General features: G+C 42.6%; 1 long non-coding RNA gene across 1 annotated transcript in view; it reads left to right on the plus strand.

Annotated features, from left to right (window-relative positions):
• Positions 1–14,996, plus strand: part of LOC148775274 (uncharacterized) — a 44,688-nt gene extending 29,692 nt beyond the window's left edge. The window contains exon 3 of the long non-coding RNA XR_016039264.1: positions 14,765–14,996. This is a non-coding gene — a long non-coding RNA (uncharacterized LOC148775274). The remainder of the gene's footprint in view (positions 1–14,764) is intronic.
• Positions 14,997–15,206: the final 210 nt, after the last annotated feature.

The following is a 15,206-nucleotide window of genomic DNA, read 5'->3' on the forward strand; positions in this document are numbered from 1 at the left end:
AAGGGAGATTAAAAAATATGGACAAATCTTCTTGATGAGATCTGTGGACAGACCTTGTCTAGAAACTTCCCTTTCCATTTGTCTGCCATGGTATTCTCTTTAGCCCAGATTCACATCTGACTTTTTTTTTTTTTTAAGTTTAATGTGTACAACATTGTATTTTTACTTCTGTCTACACTGCAGTGTGCTCACCATCAAAAATTTGTTTCCATTCATCATCATCAAGTTGATCTCCTTTATCCAAGTAACCCATCCACTCCCACCTCATGTCTGATTTTCTTCTGGCTCCTCTATGCTTTGGAGATGCTCCAGCCTTATTTCTTCCTAGTTAGCTCTCTTGAGTTCAGTGTTGTTTCTGGCACTTGCTAAATTCATCTATTTGCTATTTGATGTGTGCAACTCTTGAGTAGATGAAGATCTTGATTTTTGCCAGCTGGTTTCCTCCCTGGGGACCAATAAGGGAGGGACCACATAGGTTGAATGGCAACATATTCCAAATTACTGACCAAAACATAGAATTCCTATCTGGGAAGAGATAGTTATCAAAGCCTACTATTGTTCAGTCAATAAGTTGTGTCCACCTCTTTACAACCCCCTGGATTACAGCATACCAGACTCCTCTGTCCTCCACTATCTTCTGGAAAAGCATACTGGTTGAGCATGTATTCTTGTGTGTGTGTGTGTGTGTGTGTGTGTGTGTGTTATTCATAAAGGGCAAGGAGGCAAAAAATTTGTAGATGTTCGTCAAAGCCAAAATAGAATATATTTCTATTTCAAAAAGATTAACACCATCATTTTTTTCTTTTTTACTCCATTTTAAGATTGTATATACACATAATTCAAAAATTCTTTAAGTATTAGGTGGCATTTATCAAATTATTCTCCCACTATTCTGAATATCATTAAAATTATATTTTAAAAAGGCTATTTCATGAATAAGTAAAAGAATAAGACTTTAGGCCTAGAAGTGTTCAGTGTTCAAAGTTTTAAATGCATCACCGCAATGTATTATGGATTTAAATATGGCCATTCAGGACTTCTCTGGTGGTTCAGTGGTTAAAAATCTGCCTGCCAGTGCCAGGGACACAGGTTTGATCTCTGGTCTGGGACGATCCCCAATGCCATGAATCAGCTAAAGCCCATGCATCACAGCTATTGAACCCACGCATCTAGAGCCTGTGCTCCTCAACAAGAGAAGTCACTGCAAAGAGAAGCCCATGGACCACAATGAAGAGTAGCTTCCACTCTCCACAACCAGAAAAAAGCCCGAGCAGCAACAAAGACCCAGCACAGCCAAAAGTAAATAAATAAAAAATTTAAAAGATAGCTGCCCATTTCATAAAGAATATGGTTAAAGGAAATAGGAGAAGTAATTTGTGTTTAGAGACAAAGAATATAGTAAACATCAGTTCATATCTGATAACTGGTGAAAAGTTAAAGGCCCTGAAAGAGAAGGAAACTACCCATGTTACCTTTTGCCTTGTGTTTTCTGCACAGGTAACGATCATCAGATTGAAAAAAGTTAGGACAACTCCTCTCTTTAAGCCTTGGATAGACAGGCTATTATGAGAAGCCCTAATTGCCAGAAACACAGAGATAATTGTGCTGCTGTCTATAATGCCTGTGGGCAAGAAAAGAGTGTTAGATAAGGCAAAAGTCCTTCTAATTTTCAGACATAGTAATACTGTGGGTTGCTGCTGCTGCTAAGTCACTTCAGTCGTGTCCGACTCTGTGCGACCCCATAGATGGTAGCCCACCAAGCTCCACCGTCTCTGGGATTCTCCAGGCAAGAACACTGGAGTGGGTTACAGAAAGACATTTTAAATGTATTTACTCAACAGAACCTTTTTGAGAACCTTCTTGAGTAACAAGTACACTGGGGGTAAAAAGAGAAATAAGATGTGGTTCCTGGAGAAGAGAGGCATGTGACAGATGACACAGTAAACATTTGGAAAGTGCACTATTGATCTGCACAGGGTATCATCAGGCAATCAGATTTGTGGTGATGAATATGAGCATACAAATTAGATGTGCATTTGATACCAGCTGTCTCATACAAGCCATGTGGATCTGGAAAAGCAATTAAACAACTGGCCCTCACTCTCCATCTGAGAGTAAAGTCTACCTCCTAGGCTTGTAGTAGAAATTGAATGGAATAACGTAAAAAAAGCCCTTAATACAATGCCAGGCATAGAGTAGGCCCTCAATAAAATGGCAATGATTGGGGTTATTATCATATCTAGAAATTATGTATAGGAACTGTTAATCCAAGATTCAAAAACTGTCACATAATGTTTTGCTTAAAAAGGAAAGATATGGCCACGAGGAGCTATGTAACGTATTCAGGAACAAATCAGCTATAATTAACCTCATTCCTTTTTTGGCATGGCCCCCACACTTAGTTACTAACGAGGTAAACATCACACTATGGGGTTTAGCAAGGCTCCCAGCATAGTCTCCCATAACACACCTTTAGGCGTTTGGGAAAACTAGGGTAGGCCTGGTGATGGTTCAGCAAAGTGGGTTTGCATGTGGCTGACGGTGCTTACCAAAGGTGATATAAACCTGAGGGGAAGTGTATGAGGCCAGTAGTCTGTGAAGTTTTATGAACAAATTAGACAAGAGCTTTAATGGCAGTCTCATAAACTGTATCTTCTCATTAGAAGAGATAAGCACATAATGCTTCATGACGGATTCAAGACCCAAAAGGAGTTCTCTTCACAGACCAGAAAAACAGGATGAGTCTCCTTGAATTTCTTTTTTCTTCCTCTGTGTGTAGTCTTTAAAGTAGTTTTGATGACTGTAGACAGCATGGTCTGAAGTTACAGAGAAAACAATAAGGCTTAAGTGCTTTAGTTAGTTAGTTAGTTAGTTCAGTCGCTCAGTCGTGTCCGACTCTTAGCGACCCCATGAACCACAGCACGCCAGGCCTCCCTGTCCATCACCAACTCCCGGAGTTCACTCAAACCCATGTCCATCGAGTCGGTGATGCCATCCAACCACCTCATTCTCTGTCGTCCCCGTCTCCTCCTACCCCTAATCGCTCCCAGCATCAGAGTCTTTTCCAGTGAGTCAACTCGTCGCATGAAGCAAGCGAAATGGTAAAGTACTCCTCTGACCATGTATTATGATGTATTCCTTCTACAGGCTTCACAGGTGGCACTAAGAACCTACTTGCCAATGTAGGGGACATAAGAGACTCGGATTCGATCCCTCGGTTAGGAAGATCCCCTGGTGAAGGAAATGGCAGCCCACTCCAGTATTCTTCCCTGGAGAATTCCCATGGACAGAGGAGCCTGGAGAGCTACAATCCATGGGGTCACAAAGAGTCAGACACAACTGAGCATCTGAGCACACAGCACAGGTGTTTCATAGAGTTCTTTATTTTTGGCTGTGCTGGATCTTCACTGCTATGCCCAGGCTTTCTCCAGTGGCTGTGAGTGAGGGTTAGTCTTCGTTGCAGTGTGTGGGCTTCTCATTGTGGTTTTTTTTCTGGTCGCAGAGCACAGGCTTCAGTAGTTGTGGGGCACAGGCTTAGTTGCCCTGAAGCATGTGGGATCTTCCTGGACCAGAGATCAAACCTATGTCCCCTGCATTAGAAGGAGAGTTCTTAACCATTGGACCACCAGGGAAGTCTTTATACATTCTGATGAGGCTTCACAGAACACCAGATAGGGCCTCTTGACTTGCCTCCCTTTGACTGGTCTTGCTGCACTATGGTCTGTTTTCCCCGTGGCCACCAGGGAGATCTTCCAAAGCCTGCATCTCATCTTTTCATTGTTTTCCAGTCACTCAGTCGTGTCTGATCCTTTGCAACCCCATGGACTGCAGCATGCCAGGCTTCCCTGTCCTTCCCCATCTCCCAGAGTTTGCTCAAACTCACGTCCATTAAGTTGGTGATGCCATCCAACCATCTCATCCTCTGTCATCCCCTTCTCCTCCTGCCTTCAATCTTTCCCAGCATCAGGGTCTTTTCCAGTAAGTCAGTTCTTCATGTCAGGTGGTCAAAGTATTGAAGCTTCATGCCTCTGCATAAAACACAGTAATGTTTTTCCCCACGGTCCCTAGAATAAAGCCCTAGTTTCCCAGAGTGGGGTCTTCCTGATCTGACCCCAGCTTAGCTCACCTGGTACCAGCCTTCCTCCCTGTTGCATCTTCTCCAGCCACCCTACATTTCCAAGGACTCCTGCTCTTTTGCCATTGGGCCTTTGTGCCTCTGTTCCCTCTGCCTGGAGCATGCCTCCTCCTCCCTTCCCCTGCTGCATCCCATAACCCCTCCTCCCTGCTGATGCTCCTCATTCTCAGCGTGGACCTCTCCCCCTAGGAGGCCTTCCCTGCCCCTCCCAAGTGCTCCCTGTGTGCTCCATGCTTCACCCAACATTGCTCTTCCCTGGGTTGCACTTGTTTGTTTATTTAGGTAGCAAAAAATTTTACTCTTCACTCCTCAGGTACAAGAAATGTCACATTGCATGATTACAAAATCAAAACTAAATGTGTTTCTGCTTCTCATCCTCTTGAATCATAAGAATTCAATCTCTGCGCTTTCTCCCTGCCCCACACTCCCAAGATTTCTGAATTCATGCAACACCAGAAAAATGGTTCTCCAGCCGCTAGAGGCAGCAGTTGACGGTTGGTGCCAGTTGTCTGATTAATTCAGGGACCACCCCTCACCCTAGCACTCCTCTCCACCAATGGCAGGAAAACACAGAGCCCTCACGGCTACTCAAAGCCTCAGCATGCAATGGCCAGTTAGGCTTGATTCCCTGGTAAGGCAGAGTTCACATCCCCTTGTAGACACTACCATAAACAGGAACCCCTCAACTCCTTTTATTTATATCTAGGGAAATCTCAGATGGTAAAGAATCTGCCTGCAATGCAGAAGACCCAGGTTCAATCCATAGGTTGCAAAGATCCCCTGCAGGAGGGCATGGCAACCCACTCTAGTATTCTTGCCTGGGAAATCCCATGGACACAGGAGCCTGGTGGGCTACAGTCCATAGGGTTGCAAAGAGTTGGACACGACTGAGTGACTAACAGTTAGAGCTTAAGGAAACCTCCACCACTCTGTCCCCCATGCCCATGTATACTGTCAAACTCAGGGGCCAGCCTTACACCAGTGTGGGATATGACGGGTAAAAGGTAATTGGGTTTCACAAGCACCATGCAGGACTCTGCATCTAGCTAGAAACAGAAAAAAATCTGGATGTGCATTGCTCCACACTCCCCTGGTAGCAAAACAAAAGCAATATAAAAGCCAAAATACCAGTTAATTTTTTTTAAAAACCCTCCACCTATTACACAGTTTTTCCTCCCCACTGAGAGAAGAGGGAGAATGCACGGGTTCACCATGACATTGTACTTGCTGTGTAGCAGGTGTTTGAACCATTACACTATACTGCTAGACAGGAAACTATCTTTAGAAATTGGGCACGCTTGTTAATCATTCAATAGCCTAGTGTGTTAGCTGCTCAGTCGTGTCCAACTCTTTGTGACCCCATGGACTGTAGCCCACCAGGCTCCTCCATCCACAGAATTTTCAGGGCAAGAATACTGGAGTGGGTTGCCATTCCTTTCTCCAGTGGATCTTCCCGACCCAAGGATTGAACCTGGGTCTTGCACATCACAGACCTACTCTTTACCGACTAAGCCACCGGGGAAGCCCTAAATAGCCTAGAATAGGAGTAAAAAGCTTAGAATTTGACAAATCTGGATTTGAACACATGCCTCTTATAAGCTTGTGACTTGATATACCTAGAATATTTGACATCCAAGTTCAGTTCAGTCGCTCAATCGTGTCCGACTCTTTGCAACCCCATGAAGCACAGCAGGCTTCCCTGCCCATCACCAACTCCTGGAGCCCACCCAAACCCATGTCCATCGAGTCGGTGATGCCATCCAACCATCTCATCCTCTGTCATCCCCTTCTCCTCCTGCCCCCAATCCTGCCCATCATCAGGGTCTTTTCCAGTGAGTCAGCTCTTCGCATGAGATGGCCAAAGGATTGGAGCTTCAGCTTCAACATCAGTCCTTCCAATGAACACCCAGGATTGATCTCCTTTAGGATGGACTGGTTGGATCTCCTTGCAGTCCAAGGGACTCTCAAGAGTCTCCTCCAACAGCACAGTTCAAAAGCATCAGTTCTTCGGCGCTCAACTTTCTTCACAGTCCAACTCTCACATCCATACATGACTACTGGAAAAACCATAGCCTTGATTAGATGGACCTTTGTTGGCAAAGTAATGTCTCTGCTTTTTAATATGCTATCTAGGTTGGTCATAACTTTCCTTCCAAGGAGTAAGCGTCTTTTAATTTCCTGGCTGCAATCACCATCTGCAGTGATTTTGGAGCCCAAAGTAGATCATCATTTTTAATGTTCTCTCCTGTTTATAACCAAACTTTTCCAGTAATACTCATGTGATAATCAGTAAATGGTCATTGTTTCCTTGATAAATTCTTTAGTTTCAAAACAGCAGTCTTTAAAAAGTACATTTTGAAACTAAAGAGACCCAAAGTCATCCAAATATTTAATGAGTGAACTATTTATACTTACTAAACAAATAATTATAACTTGCATTGGCAGTTGTTTTATTACTTTAGATTTTAAAGAAAAATGAAAACTCCAAACTGTTCACATAGAATGACAGCATTAAAGTGACTCAAGTTTTGTTCTTTGTCTTTACAATCATGTGCTATCATTGCTTATTTTAAATTTAGTATGTAAATATAGGAATGGGTAGTACCACAGGGGTTCAAGATACAGATTGCACTCAAAGTAAGCTTGGGATCCCTGGTGGCTCAGATAGTAAAGAATCTACTTCTAATGCGGGAGATGTGGATCCAGTCTCCTTTCCAGAGAAGGGAAATGGCAACCCATTCCAGTACTCTTGCCTGGAAAATGCCATGGATTGAGTCTGAAAAATGCCATGGAGAAAGGAGCCTGGCAGGTTATAGTCCATGGGGTTGCAAAGAGTCAGACACAACCAAGCAACTAACACTTTCACAAAGCAAGCTCAATTTCAACTCATCACACACTTATTCTCTAAATAAATAGAAGAAGATTCTAATTTGTTCTCAGAATTCATATCTGTGTAGAATCCAGTGTTGCTTTTCTTTTTCTTTTGTAAAGGAAAGTAATTTCTTAAATGTGCTAGTTTAAAAGAAAGAACTGTGCTAGTTCTGAGGTGTATACTATATTATTCAAATTCAGTAGTACCTACAACAGTTGCCTAAAATGTGACCAACAAAAGAGTTTTTCAGGAAGGAATATTTTATCCCTGATTTTATCTAGAGTTTCTGGTACATAATGATTTAAACACACACATGCATGCATGTGCACACTTGTGCATGCATACACACACACATATATCCACATTCATTGGAGAGTATTCATAATAGTTAAAAAATGGAAGCAACCCAAGTGTACATTGACGGATGAATGGACAAACAAAATGTGGTTCCTATATGCTGTGGGATATTATTCAGCTGTTAAAAAGGAAGAAAATTCTTTTCAAAATATATGCTACAATGTAGATAAACCCTGAAGACAGTCTGCTAAGTGAAATAAGCCAGTCACAAAAGGACTATGTGGTTCCACTTGTATGTGGTACTTAGACTTGTCAAAGCTGTTTTGACAAAAAGTAGAATGGTTGTTGCCAGGGGCTAGAGGGAGAGGTAGATGAGGCATTATTGTTTAATTGGTTCAAATTTTCAGTTTTGCAAAATGAAAAGGGTTCTGGGGATGGATGGTGGTGATGGTGGCACAAAAATATATTTAATGTCACTGAACTGTACACGTAAAAATAGTTAAGATGGCAAATTCACGTTATATATATTTTACCCCAAATTTTTAAATGTTAAAAAAAAGTTAGTCTGACTTTTTTTTGTTAGTTGCTCAATCGTGTCTGACTCCTTGCAACCCCATGGACTCTAGTCTCCCAGGCCTCTCTATCCGTGGAATTCTCCAGGCAAGAATACTAGAGTGGGTAGCCATTTCTTTCTCCAGGGAATCTTCCTGGCCCAGAGATCGAACTCATGTATCCTGCCTTGCAGGCAGGTTCTTTACCATCTGAGTCATATTATATTTAAATTATCTGCAGCTAGTTCACTTCCTTCGGAGCAGGCAATGGCAAGCCACTCCAGTACTCTTGCCTAGAAAATCCCATGGATGGGGGAGCCTGGTAGGCTGCAGTCCATGGGGTCGCTACGAGTCGGACATGACTGAGCAACTTCACTTTCACTTTTCACTTTCACACATTGGAGAAGGAAATGGCAACCCACTCCAGTGTTCTTGCCTGGAGAATCCCAGGGACGGGGGAGCCTGGCGGGCTGCCATCTATGGGGTCGCACAGAGTCGGACACGACTGAAGTGACTTAGCAGCAGCAGCAGCAGCAGCAGTGCACTTCCTTATTGCCTGAACTCAGGGCAACCACAACCACATCCACCTCTTAATATTCTCCTGGACTTTTAGCAAGTTTCTCAATTTCTTTGAGTCTCAGTTTGCTTATTAGCAAGATGGGGATAATAATTTCTTTAAGGAGTCATTGAAAGAATGAAATAAACTGCCCTTCAGTTCAGTTCAGTTCAGTCGCTCAGTTGTGTCCGACTCTCCGCGACCCCATGAATCACAGCACACCAGGCCTCCCTGTCCATCACCAACTCCCAGAGTACACTCAAACTCATGTCCACAGAGTCTGGATGGTGATGGTGATGCCATCCAGCCATCTCATTCTCTGTCGTCCCCTTCTCCTCCCGCCCCCAACATTTCCCAGCATCAGAGTCTTTTCCAGTGAGTCAACTCGTCGCATGAGGTGGCCAGAGTATTGCAGTTTCAGCTTTAGCATCAGTCCTTCCAATGAACACCCAGGATTGATCTCCTTTAGAATGGACTGGTTGGATCTCCTTGCAGTATAAGGGACTCTCAAGAGTCTTCTCCAACACCACAGTTCAAAAGCATCGATTCTTCAGAGATCAGCTTTCTTCACAGTCCAACTCTCACATCCATACATGACCACGGGAAAAACCATTGCCTTGACTAGACGGACCTTGGTTGGCAAAGTAATGTCTCTGCTTTTTAATATACTATCAAGGTTGGTCATAACTTTCCTTCCAAGGAGCAAGCGTCTTTTAATTTCATGGCTGCAATCAGCATCTGCAGTGATTTTGGAGCCCCAAAAAATAAAGTCTGACACTGTTTCCACTGTTTTTCCATCTATTTCCCATGAAGTGATGGGACCAGATGCCATGATCTTTGTTTTCTGAATGTTGAGCTTCAAGCCAACCTTTTCACTCTCCTCTTTCACTTTCATCAAGAGGCTTTTGAGTTCCTCTTCACTTTCTGCCATAAGGGTAGTGTCATCTGCATATCTGAGGTTATTGATATTTCTCCTGGCAATCTTGATTCCAGCTTGTGCTTCTTCCAGCCCAGTGTTCCTCATGATGTACTCTGCATATAAGTTAAATAAGCAAGGTGACAATATACAGCCTTGATGTACTCCTTTTCCTATTTGGAACCAGTCTGTTGTTCCATGTACAGTTCTGACTGTTGCTTCCTGACCTGCATACAGGTTTCTCAAGAGGCAGGTCAGGGGGTCTGGGATTCCCATCTCTTTCAGAATGCTCCACAGTTTATTGTGATCAACACAGTCAAAGGCTTTGGCATAGTCAAAAAAACTGCCGTTGGCTCATAGTAAATGCTTAGCAGTGGTAGTGTTGTATTCATATTTAAATGATTTTTAGATGCCAGGGAAGTGATAGAAATAAAGTTGGCAGAACTCAAAACTGGCAGCAGGATACATGAGTCCTTTTTTAGAAGAGAGTGTAACAAAGTGCAGTGTGCAGTTTTGACCTACTGCTTCAGTTTGGTGACTGTGAGCTCCTCTAAGGGCCCAGGCCCATCCCATTGCCACCACTGACCATCCAAACCCAAGCAAATATCCTGTCCATCTTTGAAATTAACAGGATTTAAAGTGTCCCCTTCAGCCAAACAGCACCCAGAGGGTGTACTGGGTACCAGTCTCAGCAACATTATCAGCATCTTCTTGATCTTTTGGCAAAGGTGGGGAAACTGGAAGTGAACACGGAGTGGTATTGACAATGTTTAGCTGTCATTAGGGCTTCCTCTCTCATGAAGTGAGTTTATGATGATAATTTTTAGAATACTCTTCTGTGTGCCATTTATTCATTCTCAGGGGCAGCTTCTGCTTCTGCAGCAGGCAGGAGGTTGTACTTGTTCCTGCAGAAACAGGATATCACTGACCACATCTGATGTGACAATACAGGGAGGAAACCCATTGCCTTTGCTAAGTGTATGAGACCAGCTACTGCTACAAGAGTTAAAAAAAAAAAAAGGAAAATAGGAAAGAATACACAAGCCAGTATAATGTACAGAGCACATGCCATCCAAAATAAGACTACAGTGTCTGTCTTTAGTTCTAGATGCTGTTTCTTGGAAAAAAGAAAGAGCAGCAGCAAGCCCAAAACAGTCATTTGCCCCCAGCGACACCAAACTGCTAGATAGCATATTAAAAAGCAGAGACATTACTTTATCAGCCAAGGTCTGTCTAGTGAAGGCTATAGTTTTTCCAGTGGTCATGTATGGATGTGAGAGTTGGACTGTGAAGAAAGCTGAGCGCCAAAGAATTGATGCTTTTGAACTGTGGTGTTGGAGAACACTCTTGAGAGTCCCTTGGACTGCAAGGAGATCCAACCAGTCCATTCTAAAGGAGATCAATCCTGGGTGTTCATTGGAAGGACTGATGCTAAAGCTGAAACTGCAATACTTTGGCCACCTCATGCGAAGAGTTGACTCTCTGGGAAAGACTCTGATGCTGGGAGGGATTGGAGGCAGGAGGAGAAGGGGACGACAGAGAATGAGATGGCTGGATGGCATCACCGACTCGATGGACACGAGTTTGAGTGTACTCCGGGAGTTGGTGATGGACAGGGAGGCCTGGGGTGCTGTGATTCATGGGATCGCAAAGAGTTGGACACGACTGAGCGACTGAACTGAACTGAACTGACACCAAACTGCAGGGGCTTCCCTGGTGGCTCAGATGGTAAAGAGTCTGCCTGCAGTGCAGGAGACCCAGGTTCAATCCCTGGGTCAGGAAGACCCCTGGAGAAGGGAATGGCAACCCACTCCAGTATTTCTGCCTGGAAAATCCCACAGACAGAGGAGCCTGATGGGCTACAGTCCATGGAGTCACAAAGAGTCAGACACGACTGAGCAACTAACACTTCACACCAAACTAAGACTTAATTGCAACTTCAATCCCTCCCAGAAATGTGACCTTTGCAGGAGTCAATCTGAAATTTCCTGGTCAACACTGGTGGTGTAATCTACAGGATAAAGACCCCTGCCATTCCTTTCCTTCAAAAGAAGGCCAGGTCTGAAACAATCCTTTCTTTTCTTATGCTAATATATTCTTGCCCCACTCTCCTTCTGCCTATAAAACCCCTCCATTTTGTATAACCTCCATTTTGTGTAATCTCTCAACAGGCTTACCTCAATTTAGTGCATTTCAGATATGGTGTTTTTTGCAAACTGAACATTTGTGGCCACCTTGTATTGAGAAGTCTGTCAGTGCCATTTTTCCAACAGCATTTGCTCACTTCTTGTCCCTGTGTCACATTTTGGTAATTCTCAAATTATTTCCAACTTTTTCATTATTATTGTTTTTGCTATGGCTGCCTCTTGAGAAACCTGTATGCAGGTCAGGAAGCAACAGTTAGAACTGGACATGGAACAACAGACTGGTTCCCGATAGGAAAAGGAGTACGTCAAGGCTGTATATTATCACCCTGCTTATTTAACTTATATGCAGAGTACATCATGAGAAACGCTGGGCTGGAGGAAGCACAAGCTGGAATCAGGATTGCTGAGAGAAATGTCAATAACCTCAGATATGCAGATGGCAGAAAATGAAGAAGAACTAAAATGCCTCTTGATGAAAGTGAAAGAGGAGAGTGAAAAAGTTGGCTTAAAGCTCAACATTCAGAAAACTAACATCATGGCATCTGGTCCCATCACTTCATGGGAAATAGATGGGGAAACAATGGGAACAGTGGCTGACTTTATTTTTCTGGGCTCCGAAATCACTGCAGATGATGATTGCAGCCATGAAATTAAAAGACACTTACTCCTTGGAAGGAAAGTTATGACCAACCTAGACAGCATATTAAAAAAACAGACATTACTTTGTCAACAAAGGTCCATATAGTCAAGGCTGTGGTTTTTCCAGTGGTAATGTATGCATGTGAAAGTTGGACTATAAAGAAAGCTGAGTGCCGAAGAATTGATGCTTTTGAACTGTGGTGTTGGAGAAGACTCTTGAGAGTCCCTTGGAGTGCAAGGAGATCCAACCAGTCCATCCTAAAGGAGATCAGTCCTGGGTGTTCTTTGGTAGGACTGATGTTGAAGCTGAAACTCCAATACTTTGGCCACCTTATGCGAAGAGCTGACTCATTTGAAAAGACCCTGATGCTGGGAAAGATTGAGGGCAAGAGGAGAAGGGGACGACAGAGAATGAGATGGCTGGATGGCATCATCGACTCAATGAACATGGGTTTGGGTGAACTCCAGAAGTTGGTGACAGACAAGGGGGCCTGGCGTGCTGCAGTTCATGGGGTCGCAAAGAGTCATACACAACTGAGCGAATGAACTGAATTGAATGATGATGTTATATACCATTACTGCAAAAAATGTATGACTCTCTGAAGGCTAAGATAGTGGTTAGCATTTTTTTAGCAATAAAGTATTTTTTTTTTTCAGGAATGTTTATAGACACTATTTATTTATTTATTTTTTTGACTATACAGACCTTTATTGGCAAAGAGATGTCTCTGCTTTTTATTTTTTATTTTTTTTTAAATCAAATAATCCAATTTTATTTATTTATTTTTTTTCAAGTTGAACAGACTAAATTTCTTTAAACAAACTTACTTATACTCCAGAGTCCTTTAAAAACTTAATAGCATTTATACATTGAAGGTATTTGATTTTCTTGTAACTAGCACTTCAAATGCAACAAGCATTTGAAGCAACAAGCATTTGACCCAACAAGTAAAACTTTCTACAGTTCATAACTTTTATAAATAAAATAAATTAAATGTACAGTGAATAAGTTCTCTGAAATATTTCAATATTTCTGCAGGTTTAGTAACATCGTAAAATACATTTCAACTAAAGTTCACAAATCTAAAAACCTGTTAGGCATTTTTAGGTGTTTTAAGTTGGAAATGAAGACCAATGTTACATCGGAATATGCCAATTACAAATAGTACTTCAAATAGCAAATACTACAGTTTGTCCCAAACTTTAAAAACTATTCATGAACTCAACACTGAACTATTGATGGCTATGAGAATTGTTCCTAGCCTTTTTGAAAATTTCAACCCATTTACGTTTAAGGTAATTATTGATAAGTACGATCCCGTAGCCATTTTCTTTATTGCTTTGGGTTCAAGTTTATACACTCTTTCTGTGTTTCCTGTCTATAGAAGATCCTTTAGCATTTGTTGGAGAGCTGGTTTGGTGATGCTGAATTCCCTCAGCTTTTGCTTGTCTGTAAAGCTTTTGATTTCTCCTTCATATTTGAATGAGATCCTTGCTGGGTATAGTAATCTGGGCTGTAGGGTATTTTCTTTCATCACTTTAAGTATGTCTTGCCACTCCCTTCTGGCCTGAAGAGTTTCTGTTGAAAGATCAGCTGTTATCCTTATGGGAATCCCCTTATGTGTTATTTGCTGCTTTTCCCTTGCTGCTTTTAAGATTTGTTCTTTGTGTTTGATCTTTGTTAATTTGATTAATATGTGTCTTGGAGTATTTCGCCTTGGGTTTATCCTGTTGGGGACTCTCTGGGTTTCTTGGACTTGGGTGATTATTTCTTTCCCCATTTTAGGGAAGTTTTCAACTATTATCTCCTCAAGTATTCTCTCATGGTCTTTCTTTTTGTCTTCTTCTTCTGGAACTCCTATGATTCGAATGTTGGAGCGTTTAACATTGTCCCAGAGGTCTCTAATATTGTCCTCATTTCTTTTAATTCGTTTTTCTTTTTTCCTCTCTGCTTCATTTATTTCTACAATTCCATCTTCTAGTTCGCTTATCCTGTCTTCTGCCTCTGTTATTCTACTGTTTGTTCCCTCCAGAGTGTTTCTGATCTCATCTATTGGATTATTCATTGTATATTGACTCTTTTTTATTTCTTCTAAGTCCTTATTAAATCTTTCTTCCATCTTCTCAATCCTTTTCTCCAGCTTATTTATCTGTAACTCCATTTTGCTTTCAAGATTTTGAATCATTTTCACCATCAAAATTTGAAATTCTTTATCAGGTAAATTCCCTATATCTTCTTCTTTTGTTTGTGTTGGTGGGCAATTATCTTGTTCCTTTACTTGCTGGGTATTTCTCTGCCTCTTCATCTTGCTTATATTGCTTTGCTTGGGGTGGCCTTTCCCTCTTCTGGCCGTTTGTGGAGTTCTCTTTATTATGTAGTTTCTTCGCTGTGTGTGGGGTTGGACGGGTGACTTGTCCGGGTTCCCTGGTTAGGGAAGCATGTGTCGGTGTTCTGGTGGGTGGAGCTGGATTTCTTCTCTCTCCTTTAGAAGACAATGGGCTGCTTTTCTGGGAGCCTGATGTCCTCTGCCAGTATTCAGAAGTTGTTTTGTGGACTTTACTCTACGTTCAAATGTTCTTTTGATGAATTTGTGGGGGAGAAAGTGGTCTCGCCGTCTTATCCCTCCGCCATCTTGTTCCTTCCTCCCCAGAACACTGGATTCTTATATTCCACTTGGTCATGGAGTATCTCTTCCCAGCTGCTCCAGCAAGGTGCAGCTGCTGTACCTTACCTTGGACGAGGGGTATCTCCTCAAGGCCGCCCCTCCTGCTTTGAATGTGGATCAGCTCCTCTCGGCCCTCCGGTGCCCAAGCAGCCACCGCCTCCTGGACGTGGAACAGCTCCTCTCCGCCACCGCCCTAACCCTGGGTGCGGGGTAGCTCCGCAATAAAGTATTTTTTAATTAAGGTATTTGTTGTTGTTTAGTCACTAAGTAGTGTCCTACTCTTTGCAACCCCATGGACTGTAGCCCACCAGGCTCCTCTGTCCATGGGATTTCCCAGGCAAGAATACCAGAATGGGTTGCCATTTCCTTCTTCAGGGGATCTCCCTGACCCAGAGATCGAACCCCTGACTCCTGTGTTGGCAGGAGG

The sequence above is a fragment of the Moschus berezovskii genome, chromosome 16, assembly GCF_049115385.1.
Source record: "Moschus berezovskii isolate FMDL1 chromosome 16, NW_MosBer_1.0, whole genome shotgun sequence".
NCBI classification, from domain to species: Eukaryota; Metazoa; Chordata; class Mammalia; order Artiodactyla; family Moschidae; genus Moschus; species Moschus berezovskii.